General features: G+C 41.3%; 1 pseudogene; it reads left to right on the forward strand.

The window, feature by feature from the left end:
• The first annotated feature begins 8,720 nt into the window (after window positions 1-8,720).
• LOC125553303 (1-aminocyclopropane-1-carboxylate oxidase homolog 1 pseudogene) lies at window positions 8,721-10,176 on the forward strand (annotated as a pseudogene).
• Window positions 10,177-11,968: the final 1,792 nt, after the last annotated feature.

An 11,968-nucleotide genomic window follows, 5' to 3' on the forward strand; every position in this document is an offset into this window, starting at 1 on the left:
ACGAGAACTGCTGTCATTTTTATTTGGAAAGTGCTATTTAGTTAATTATTTTTGCAGATGATTAATAGATAAATTCCTCACGTACAACAATTTATTTTAGAATTTTTGGGGTTCCAGATCTTGCGCTATCTACAGATTACTACAGACTGTTCTGTTTTTGACAGATTCTGTTTATCATGTGTTGTTTGCTTATTTTGATGAATCTATGGCTAGTAAAATAGTTTATAAACCATAGAGAAGTTGAAATACAGTAGGTATAATACCAATATAAATAAAGGATGAGTTCATTACAGTACCTTGAAGTGGTCTTTTATTTTCTTTCGCTAATGGAGCTCACGATATTTTCTACTTTAAGTTTTGTGTTGTGAAGTTTTCAAGTTTGGGTAAAGATTTGATGGATTATGGAACAAGGAGTGTCAAGAGCATAAGCTTGGGGATGCCCATGGAACCCCCAAGGTAATCTAAGGACACCTAAAAGCCAAAGCTTGGCGATGCCCCGGAAGGCATCCCCTCTTTCGTCTATTTCTATCAGTAACTTTACTTGGAGCTATATTTTTATTCGCCACATGATATGTGTTTTGCTTGGAGCATCTTGTATGATTTGAGTCTTCGCTTGTTAGTTTACCATAGTCATCCTTGCTGTACACACATTTTGAGAGAGCCATACATGATTTGGAATTTGTTAGAATACTCTATGAGCTTCGCTTATATCTTTTGAGTTATATAGTTTTGCTCTAGTACTTCACTTATATCTTTTAGAGCACGGTGGTGGATTTGTTTTATAGAAATTATTGATCTCTCATGCTTCACTTAGATTATTTTGAGTCTTAAATAGCATGGTAATTTGCTTAATATCCTAATATGCTAGGTATTAAAAGTTAGTAAAATTTTCTTAAGAGTGTTTTGAATACTAAGAGAATTTTGATGCTTGATGATTGCTTTGAGATATGGAGGTAATAATATCAAAGTCGTGCTAGTTGAGTATTTATGAAATTGAGAAATACTTGTGTTGAAGTTTGCAAGTCCCGTAGAATGCACGTATGGTAAATGTTATGCAACAAATTTGAAACATGAGGTGTTATTTGATTGTTTTCCTTATGAGTGGCGGTCGGGGACGAGCGATGGTCTTTTCCTACCAATCTATCCCCCTAGGAGCATGCGCGTAGTACCGAGGTTTTTGATGACTTGTAGATTTTTGCAATAAGTATGTGAGTTCTTTATGACTAATGTTGAGTCCATGGATTATACGCACTCTCACCCTTCCATCCTTGCTAGCCTCTTCGGTACCGTGCATTGCCCTTTCTCACATTGAGAGTTGGTGCAAACTTCACCGGTGCATCCAAACCTCGTGATATGATACGCTCTTTCACACATAAACCTCCTTATATCTTCCTCAAAACAGCCACCATACCTACCTATTATGCCATTTCCATAGCCATTCCGAGATATATTGCCATGCAACTTTCCATCTTAACGTTCATCATGACACATTCATCATTGTCATATTGCTTAGCATGATCATGTAGTTGACATAGTATTTGTGGCAAAGCCACCGTTCATAATTCTTTCATACATGTCACTCTTGGTCCATTGCATATCACGGTACACCGCTGGAGGCATTCATATAGAGTCATCTTTGTTCTAGTATCGAGTTGTAATCATTGAGTTGTAAATAAATAGAAGTGTGATGAGCATCATTTTCTAGAGCATTGTCCCAAGTGAGGAATATATAAAAAAAGAAAGGCCATAAAAAAGAGAAAAGGCCCAAAAGAAAAAAATGATAGAAAAAGAGAGAAGGGACAATGTTCCTATCCTTTGCCACATTTGTGCTTCAAAGTAGCACCTTAATCTTCATGATAGAGAGTCTCTTGTTTAGTCACTTTCATATACTAGTGGAAATTTTTCATTATAGAACTTGGCTTGTATATTCTAACAATGGGTCTCCTCAAGTGCCCTAGGAATTCGTGAGCAAGCAAGTTGGATGCACACCCACTAGTTTCTTTTGTTGAGCTTTCATACATTTATAGCTCTAGTGCATCCGTTGCATGGCAATCCCTACTCCTCGCATTAACATCAATCGGTGGGCATCTCCATAGCCCATTGATTAGCCTCGTTGATGTGAGACTTTCTCCTTTTTTGTCTTCCCCACATAACCCCCCTCATTATATTCTATTCCACCCATAGTGCTATGTCCATGGCTCGCGCTCATATATTGCGTGAAAGTTTATAGGTTTGAGCTTACCAAAGTATGAAACAATTGATTGGCTTGTCATCGGGGTTGTGCATGATGAGAGCATTCTTGTGTGACGAAAATGAAACATGACTAAACTATATGATTTTGTAGGGATGAACTTTCTTTGGCCATGTTATTTTGAGAAGACATAATTGCTTAGTTAGTATGCTTGAAGTATTATCATTTCTATGTCAATATGAACTTTTGTCTTGAATCTTTCGGATCTGAATATTCATACCACAATTAAGAAGAATTACATTAAAATTATGCCAAGTAGCACTTCGCATCAAAAATTCTGTTTTTATCATTTACCTACTCGAGGACGAGCAGGAATTAAGTTGGAGATGCTTGATACGTCTCCAACGTATCTATAATTTTTGATTGCTCCATGCTATATTATCTACTGTTTTGGACATTATTGGGCTTTATTATCCACTTTTAAATTATTTTTGGGACTAACCTATTAACCGAAGGCCCAGCCCAGAATTGCTGTTTTTTTTGCCTGTTTTAGGGTTTCGAAGAAAAGGAATATCAAACGGAGTCCAAACGGAATGAAACCTTCGGGAACGTGATTTTCTCAACGAACAAGACCCGGGAGACTTGGACCCTACGTCAAGGCACAAGAGAGGAGGCAACGAGGTAGGGGGGCGCGCCCACCCCACCAGGCGCGCCCTCCACCCTCGTGGCCCCCCTGTTGCTCCACCGACGTACTCCTTCCTCCTATATATACCTACATACCCCAAACAATCAGATACAGAGCCAAAAACCTAATTCCACTGCCGCAACTTTCTGTATCCACGAGATCCCATCTTGGGGCCTGTTCCGGAGCTCCGCTGGAGGGGCATCAATCATGGAGGGCTTCTACATCAACACCATAGCCCCTCCGATGAAGTGTGAGTAGTTTACTTCAGACCTACGGGTCCATAGCTAGTAGCTAGATGACTTCTTCACTCTTTTTGGATCTCAATACAATGTCCTCCCCTCTCTTGTAGAGAACTATTCGATGTAATCTTTTTTTGCGGTGTGTTTGTTGAGACCGATGAATTGTGGGTTTATGATCAAGTCTATCTATGAATAATATTTGAATCTTCTCTGAATTCTTTTATGTATGATTGGTTATCTTTGCAAGTCTCTTCGAATTATCAGTTTGGTTTGGCCTACTAGATTGATCTTTCTTGCAATGGGAGAAGTGCTTAGTTTTGGGTTCAATCTTGTGGTGTCCTTTCCCAGTGACAGTAAGGGCAGCAAGGCACGTATTGTATTGTTGCCATCGAGGATAACAACATGGGGTTTTCTTCATATTGCATGAGTCTATCCCTCTACACCATGTCATCTTGCTTAAGGCATTACTCTATTTTTAACTTAATACTCTAGATGCATGCTGGATAGCGGCCGATGAGTGGAGTAATAGTAGTAGATGCAGGCAGGAGTCGGTCTACTTGTCTCGGACGTGATGCCTATATACATGATCATACCTAGATATTCTTATAACTATGCTTAATTCTGTCAATTGCTCAATAGTAATTTGTTCACCCACCGTAGAATACTTATGCTCTCGAGAGAAGCCACTAGTGAAACCTATGGCCCCCGGGTCTATCTTCATCATATTAATATCCTACTACTTAGTTATTTCCTTTGCTATTTACTTTACCTTTATTTTACTTTGCATCTTTATCATAAAAATGCCAAAAATATGATCTTATCATATCTATCAGATTTCACTCTCGCAAGTGGCCTTATAGGGATTGACAACCCCTATTTGCGTTGGTTGCGAGGATTTATTTGTTTTGTGCAGGTACGAGGGACTCGCGCGTAGCCTCCTACTGGATTGATACCTTGGTTCTGAAAAACTGAGGGAAATACTTACGCTACTTTGCTGCATCATCCCTTCATCTTCGGGGAAAACCAACGCAGTGCTCAAGAGGTAGCACACCCTCCAACGTGGAATGCCTCGGCGAGATCGCGCGGATCCGGGCGTCCTTGCGAGAGGAAGCGCGGCAGTAGCCGGGGTATTTGCCCGACAACCTACCTCTATGGATGGCATATTTCCAGCGCCGCCACGCCGACCGTCTAGTTTCCACCAACGACGCTCTGGCGCCAAGGGGGCGCCACGACTCCGAGGAGCACCGTCAGTGGTGGGGCATCCCCGGGTACATGCTCCACACCGTCCTCGAGCACATCGGAGGGCGATAATGAGCCGCCGTTGGAGTACCCGGCGCCGTCGTTCTCGCACCGGAGCGGGAGCTCGTGGCTGCTGAGGCGCATGTTGGGGTCGTCCTCCGGCTCCCGCTCCTCCGACACGCCACCGCTCGCACCTGTCAAGCCCGAGCCCCAGGAGACGCCGGAGCGCCGACGCAGCCGTGGCGGCAACCTCGTCATAAACGAGGGATGCCGCCAACCTTCACCTCCCCGCGGCCATCTTCGCCTGGTCAGGTAGAAGAAGGAGCTGGCGACGCCCGTGGTCGTCAAGCAAGAGCACGTGGAGATAGCCGCCGACCTCAAAACTGACCTGAAATGGGCGTGTGACGACTACGTGCAGTAGGAGATGGAGCGCTAGCTCCGCGCTCTGGAGGAGATCGCCGAGCGACGCCGCAGCGCGAAGAGGGTGGCATCATGGTCCTCGATAGCGACGAGGAGAAGGCGCCGACACAGATCAACCCCGTCCGCAGCGGCGATCCGGGGTAAGGCTGCAACAAGGACGGCGGCGTGCAAGAGGACGACGACGACGGCATCGACTACACCGCCTTCTACAAGCTCCTCGGCACGAGCTAGGCTCAGGGCAGCGGCGGCGGTGCAGTTTTTTTAAACTTTTTATGTATGCCTTTAAATTTATACAAATATAAATAACACCGCCTAAATTTCGTCCAAAATCAAGTCATTTTCTTTGAATTTGAGCTCAATATACATTTGAAAAATAGCGTATGGGTACCAACTTGGGTCGGCGATTGAGAACCCGAAAGCCCCATGACGAAAATATCACCGGTTAGCCCCAGGAAGCGCTATTTCATAGCATTGGGCGGCTGAACAGCTGAAGTCACCATGATACAGTTGAGCAGCGCACCGTGGTGTGGCAAGAACCCAAGCACCGACGCACGCATGAGCAGTCAACTGACAACAACTACATGAGGCTCATAGAAAAATCCAAATAGTAAAGGTATTCATTTTCCTTTTACCAAATTCACCAGCAATAGGTATCCCCACTGTATCCTCATTTATTTTTGAAAAAACTAATGCCCACACGTGTGACAACATTCTAACTCACCTACACGTCTGGACCATCATCCAATTAAGTTTGCACGAATCTTGACACATCGAGGTAGTTTTCGCGTGTCACGTAGGACAAGGCTGGTGTATGGACGTTGGAGAGGTCCCTCACACGTCCCACATCACGCGGTTGCTAGCTGCGCTGTGTGGACGAATTAGTTTCTGCCCACACAACCATCATCTAGTTCACACGCGTGTAGGCGAACTGCTTTTCGCCCACACGACAGTCGTACATTGTTGGATGGCAACTGCAGTTGCGCGTACATGGCAACTAGGCAAACACACATGGCAACTATGAATCATTTGCTAGACGGCAACTGCAGTTGCGCGTACTGGCAATCATATAAACATACATGGCAACTGTGATTAACCACATGTGGCAACTAGGTAAACACACATGTCAACTATTGTTTGACCACATGTGGCAAATAGTTAATCACACACGATAACTATGATTTGATTACACGCGACAACTATCATAAATTAGATATGGCAACTATAGTTAACCAAAACAAAAAGAGTTGCCATGCTTTTACACCATATTTGCCATCCCGGATAACTACATCTGCCATCCCGGATGGCAACTAAACCGTCATCTCGCGGGTACTTAATGTAGCTGCGCCAGGACGTGTGGGCATATTTGCTTCGTGCCACACACATGGGATGAGGATGAGTAGTACTTGTTGGGCGTGTGGTACGAAATAGTTGTGCCCACATGTGTGGGCAATTCTATTGTTCACCCACACACAACCCGTGTGGACTGCCTCCTGCTCATGCCACACACGATGTGTGGGCGAATGCCAATTATGCCACACGTGTGGTGAATATCGGCGTCCTTTATTTTTGTTTTCCGAAATTCATTTAAGATAGGATACCCCGATTAATCAATTAATACTCAAGTATCCCTTTTGTAGCTGCACGGGGATACACAATTAATACTCGAAATTGCTTAAAATCATCTAAATATACACTATACTACACCACCCTTGGACGCATAGAGGGATACTCAATTAATACTCTGTATCACATGTATAGAAACGCGGATACTTAATTAATACCCTAATATCGGGATTTTTTTAAAACTATGATGATTTTTATAGCAAATTCGGAAACTATACACCCTAATAGAGAAAAATCAAAAATATCACCCCGTTGGCCTCTTGTTGGCTGAAAAGGGACTTTTCGGCCAACGGTTGGCCAAAAAGGACTTTTCGGCCAACGGTTGGCCAAAAAGTCCCTCTTCGGCCAACACCTGCTCTACTTTTTAGAAAATTCATACCAAATAGGATTTTTAGTATTTTAATTTGATTCTTTTTTGCATTAGATTAGAAATTTTATGAAGTTTCTGTAGATATCAAGTTTGACTAGATTTGAAAGTTTGAATTTGAATTTTCATGAATTTTCTCAAATCACTAGATTGCCTATAATTTGAGCTAGGAGTATTCTTTTTAGATGATTCTTTTTGCTACTGGTTCTTTGTGACTTTGTTTATCAGTAGTAATTAATTGGTGAATTTTAGGATTATTTAAAATTAGGTTTTTACGTCATTCTCTCCCTCCATTTTCTTTTCCGCCATTCTCTCCCGCCATCTTCTTTCCCGCCATCTTCTTTCTCGCCATCTTCACTTCTCAACTTATAAAACGAGCCTCATGGTGTCCACGATCGTAGATAACATCGTCTGACACGGTCTGTGTCTCCTACGTCGGTGCTGCTGGTGGAGTGTGAAACACTGTCTGAGAGAAGTCATAAGTGTTTGCAGCTTCGTCATCATCATCCAAGAGTGTTTCACACTTATGACTTCTCTCACACAGTGTTTCACACTCCACATGAAGGCATCATCGTCATCCTCCGTCGATGCAGCACTCCTTAGTGTGGCGGGAGAGAATGGTGGGAAATAAAATGGCGGCAAAGAAAATGGAGGGAAAAAGATTGCGGGAAAGTATTTTTTTTCATGTATAAAACGGCAATGGTTGTACAGGATTTACAAGGCACTTTTAAATATAAACTCCTATGAAGCTCAAAACAAGTTTTCTAGTAGGATAAAAGAAATAAAATACAAAAAATATACTAAAAATAAAATAGCTATTGATAACTAAACCGAAACAAAAAGAATATGTCAAAAAACTAAAGAAAAAAATTTAAAGCAATTAAAATTAAAAGAAATAGCATAAAACCTAACAAACACTAAAACAGAACTGTTTTCATAAAAACCTAATTTTAAATAATTATAAAATTCGCCAATTAATTACTACTGATAAACAAATTCACAAAGAACCAGTAGCAAAAAGAATCATCTTAAAAAATACTCCTAACTCAAATTATAGGCAATCTAGTTATTTGAGCAAATTCATGAAAAAATTAAATTCAAACTTTCAAATCTAGTCAAACTTGATATCTACAGAAACTTCATAAAATTTCTAATTTAATGCAAAAAAGAATCAAATTAAAATACTAAAAATCCTATTTGATATGAATTTTTTTAAACAGTAGAGCAGGTGTTGGCCGAAGAGGGACTCTTTGGCCAACGGTTGGCCCTTTTCGGCCAACAGGAGGCCGAAATGTCCCTTTTCGGCCAACAGGAGGCCGACGGGGTGATACTTTTGATTTTCCCCATTAGGGTGTATAGTTTTCGAATTTGCTATAAAAATCATCATAGTTTCAAAAAAAATCCTAATATTGGTTATAAGCATCTATATATACACTGTACTGCACTACTCATGGACGCATAGCGGGATACTCAATCAGTATCCCTTTCATAGCTGGACGGTGGTACACAATTAATACTCTAAATTAGTTAAACGTTATGTACTTTCTTCATTCGAAAATACTTGTCATCAAAATAAATAAAATGAAATGTATCTAGATGTATTTTAGTTCTAGATACATCTTTTTTTATTCATTTTGATGACAAGTATTTTCGGACGAAGTGAGTATATAGTATACTAGACACCACCCTGAGGGTATAGAGGGATACTCAATTAATACTCCTGTATCCTGTGTTAATGACGTGGATACTCAATTATAATACCCTAAAATTGGTTAGAAGCATCTATATATGCACTATAGTACTGCACTACTCATGGACGCATAGCGGGATACTCAATTAATACTCTCGTATGCTGTGTAGCAGGACGGCGATACTCAAGTAATACTTTAAGATTTGCTAGTCACCTATATATACACTATCCTGCACTACTCGCAGACATATAGGAAAATTAACCTCCAGCCACCAATAATACACCCATGGCCTTCGACTCCAACCATGAGCGCCTCCGGGCCCTCAAGGCGTTCGATGAAACAAAGGCCGGCGTCAAAGGCCTGGTCGACGCTGGCATCACCGCCATCCCGGCCATCTTCCACCACCCTCCCGAGTCCTTCGCCCCATTGGCGCCTTTCTCCACCGATGTTGCCATCCCAGTCATCGACCTCTCGGGCCAACGATCGGAGGTGGTCAGCAAGGTGAAAGCGGCTATGGAGAAACTGGGCTTCTTCCTGGTGGTGAACCATGGTGTGCCAGAGGCAGCCATGTCGAACATGCTGTCGGTGGTGCGGGGCTTTCACGAGGAGCCTGTAGAGGCCAAGGAGCTCTACTACACGCGGGATGAGGAGAGACACGTCAAGTACAGCGGCAACGCGGACCTGTTCCGGTCACCGGCAGCCAAGTGGCGTGACACCATGTACATCAACGACGCCGACCGGCTGGCAGAAGAGATCCTGCCACCGGTGTGCAGGGGCGTCGTGCCGGAGTACACGAGGCTCATGAGGCAGCTGGGCCGCTTCCTCTTCGGGATAGTGTCTGAGGCTCTGGGGTTGCAGCGTGGATACATGGAGGAGGAGACGGGTTGCCTAGAGGCATTGCTTCTCGGCTGCCACTACTACCCTGCGTGCCCGGAGCCGCACCTCACGCTGGGCGCCGTCAAGCACTCCGACGCCAGCTTCCTCACCGTGGTGCTCAGGCCCCAGATTGTCGGTGGTGTGCTTCTTCAGGGCGAATATGGCAACGTTGTGTGCGCCGGTGGTCGTCGACGGGAGCGGTCCACCACGGTACAGGACTATCAAGGCAGAGCAGCTGTTCGGTTCGTCCAGGACAACGCTCAAGTCGGCCTCATCATCTCGTCCAGGACTATCGTGGCACTGTGCCCTTCGGCCGTTCGTCCGGCCGGCGGCCTTCCTTTTCCCGACACGGAGGCACACATCTTGCCCTCTCCTGCCCTTTCATCCCAGACGCTCGTATTTTGCTGATGCTTACTCGATTCATGTGCGTGCTTTTGCCGCTGAAACGCTGATGCTTTCTATTTGGTTACTGCTTCCGGGTGTGTTTGGATTGAGGGGCCTTGTGTTGTGCAAAGTCTAGAAGAGTTGAGTTCTGGACAAATCCTTAGTACTTCAGTACTTTTATTGTTGTACAGTTGTGTTATGCTTGTTGCTGGTCCTAGCTGGTACTGAACTATGCATGCCAATTACTTTTTTTTCACTTGTCAATTGTTCATGTGCGATTGTGTCATGCTTTAGTTCGTCGAGTCGTTCTAAAATTCACGTCAATGTTAGTTAATGTGGTATTTACCGAAACCGTACCGAAATAGTATGGTTTTAACCGAACTGAACCCAATTTTTGTTGCATGTCGTATTAACCAATGTATGAAAACCATATTTAACAATAAACCGTACTAATCGAACCGTATTAACCAAATTAATCGAACACCCAGGGCTATTCACATGGTAGCATATGGGACGTGAGGATAAATACGACCGAATGGTAGGATGTATTTTACATACGCCTCTTCCACATATCGTGGTAAATTCATCAAATACATATATTTTAGCAAAAGAATATATGTTATAAAAGCTACGTCTTGTATTTAAAAAGTATTCATCAAATAATACAAAATATTGACCCTGTATCTAGAAAATGTTAGTTGTTTATCGTGTATATAAAACATGTTCATCATGTATTTAAAAATATTCATTATTCATTTCGAAACATCCATCCCGCATTTTAAATTATTCATAAATGTATTTTTTTTAAATTCAACATGTATTTTTAATCAATATTCATCGTATTTTTGTAAAGTTCCTCAAATATATTAAATAATCAGATAAGAAAAGAAAATGCGAAAAAATAAAAAATAGAAAATAATAACATATGAAAGTACAAAAAGGAAAAAGGGAAAGAAAAACCAGAGAAAACGCCAGACGCAAAAACTGGAGGGAAGAAGCAGACGCTGGAACTGCATCATTTTTTTTTTTTGAGATTCAGGAACGGCCTTAACTGAAGCTGCGATAAACCCGTTCATTTTCCACCGCGTTCTTATTGGGCCAGCCCATATAAGTGAAAATTGTAAGAGAGGGCTAACTAATCAATGGCGAAGGAAATGCGACCTCCTATATGCCGCATTTTGCGGCCGATAGGTCGCGCGACGTACAGGGGCCGTGCAACTGGGCCGGCCCATTCGCTGTCCGTCAAGGAATGAAAAATTCCTGAAAAAAGAGCGTGCTAGCGAGGATCGAACAAACGACCTTCCATAGTTCCACGCACTGCGCCACGCTAACTACGGTGAAAGAATAGCTGCGGGAAATTAAATAAACTGCCACAGCAGCGAAAAATAAAAACCAATTCAGCCAATTTCATAAATTAAAACCAATTAAGCCAATTAAAATTTTTAAAAACTGCATTATTTTTCGAAATTTTCGAACATTTTTTTTGAATTAGTTAAAAAATTAAACATGCGGACAATTTTTTAAATTTGTGAACAAATTTTGAAATATTGACATTTTCTGAATATCTGAACAGATTTTATGAAAACGAACAAATTTTGAATTTCCTACAGATTTTTCGAAAACATGAACATTTTTCAAAAACGTGAACAAAACTTTAAAGCACGAACGATTTTTGAATCTTGAGAACAAATTTGGAAGTGTGAACTTTTATTGAAGCACGGACATTTTTTGAATCTTGAGAACAAATTTTGAATCGGAGAACAATTTTGAAAAATCCTGAACAAATTTGGAAGCACGAACAATTTTTAAAGCATGAATATTTTTTGAATGTAAAAAACAAATTTTAAAATGAAGAACAATTTTGAAAAATCCCGAGCAAATTTGAAAGCGCGAACATTTTTTTAATATGTGATTAAAAAATTGAAACAGGTACATTTTCTGAATTTCAAAAGTTTAAAACTTTTCTGTGTAACAAGAAGAATTTTTTAATTTTGGAAACATTTTTTGGAAAAACGGACATAATTTAAATTTTTCTGATATTTTTTGAAAAAATGAAAATATATAAAAACGAAAATCCTAAACATTTTGTAAAACTGCGAAAATGTTCTCAAAAAGAAAAATAAACTTGAAAAAGAAAAGGAAACAAAAAACAAAAAACGAAAAAATGAAAAAAAACAGAAAATGAAAAAAATAAATAAAAAGGAAACTGAAAAGTGAAAAAAGTAGAAAACCGCTAAAAAACGGTTCATTGAA

This window comes from Triticum urartu, chromosome 4A, assembly GCF_056163025.1.
Source record: "Triticum urartu cultivar PI428250 chromosome 4A, HENAU_Tu73, whole genome shotgun sequence".
Classification (NCBI taxonomy): domain Eukaryota; kingdom Viridiplantae; phylum Streptophyta; class Magnoliopsida; order Poales; family Poaceae; genus Triticum; species Triticum urartu.